Here is a 1,068-nt window from a genome sequence, read left to right as displayed (position 1 = left end):
GCAACAGCCCCTCATGTGTTTCAGAAAGTACAGGTAGGAAAATAGTTCTGTGCCCTTTATAGTTAAATGCATATTTTCTACAATGGACAAATCTGCCAAACAGGAACTGAGAGAAGCGAGACTCTAGGATATGTGAATCAAGTGCAGTAACAAAGCCACCATGAAAAACATCACCTGCAGGAAAGAAAAAGGTCTCTAAATGAACAGAAAAACAGGGTTGCTAGGAAAACTAATATTGGTGGAGAGCTAGGGAATAACAGATGCTGAACTACAGCACATTGAGGCCAACAAAAGACATCAGAGTACTGACGGGTAAAAGTTGCCTCTGTAAGATGCTGCCCACTACTTCTGCTGAGCTGAGCACTGAGAGCCCCTGTGCCCTCTGGCCTGGTGGTGTGGGCCCTTCTCCCCAGGGCACTGCCATCCCAGGGCTGCCCAGCAGGGAGGAGCTGCATTCATTCCCACTCTGCAGACGATCCAGAGCCTCTAGGCCCCACACCTTAGCCTCTGGGATTACAGAGAGAGCTCAGCAAAAGCAGTGCCCTGGAGAAAGTGTCGCCTGGAGGCAGCATGAACTGGAGGTCAGAGTGCAGCTCTCCTGGCAACCAGCTCTCACCAGCAGCTTCATCCCAATGGGATCTGCAAGCCAAGCAATCCCTCTCTAACACAGCTTGTGTCTTGATTCTATTCCTTAATGCAAAGGTGAGAATTGCCGGCACCAGCCCAGTCCTCTCTAGTCCAACGCGGGCAGAGCTGGATGGCGTGGGCTCTCCAGCCTGGGCAGGACCCACTGCAGCCAGCACAAAGGAGACCAAGAGAAACACATTTGATTTTCCCTTGGGCTACATCACTCTCTCATCCCCGGTCACTGTGACTGTAGATCAGAGCTTGTGCTACCCCAGGACAAAACGGTTTGATGGGCTCAAGCCAAGGAAAGATCAGAGCAAGATGCAGCTCTGTGAAACAAATCCCCTCGTGTCAACTCCATGTGGTGTGACACAAGCTGTCTGATAGCTGAGCAGTTTCCAGCCACCCTTGGCATCTGTGCTGTACAGGAGCAGGGCACAG

At 51.4% G+C, this 1,068-nt stretch overlaps 1 protein-coding gene across 1 annotated transcript in view; it reads right to left on the bottom strand.

Moving 5' to 3' along the window:
• CHGA (chromogranin A (parathyroid secretory protein 1)) overlaps positions 1-1,068 on the bottom strand; it is a 19,057-nt gene that overhangs the window by 7,492 nt on the left and 10,497 nt on the right. The window lies entirely within an intron of this gene.

This window comes from Chaetura pelagica, unplaced genomic scaffold, assembly GCF_000747805.2.
Source record: "Chaetura pelagica isolate M959 unplaced genomic scaffold, ChaPel_1.0 scaffold48, whole genome shotgun sequence".
Classification (NCBI taxonomy): Eukaryota; Metazoa; Chordata; class Aves; order Apodiformes; family Apodidae; genus Chaetura; species Chaetura pelagica.
Note: the sequence above shows the minus strand (reverse complement) of the source record. Positions and strands in the feature narration are given on the sequence as shown.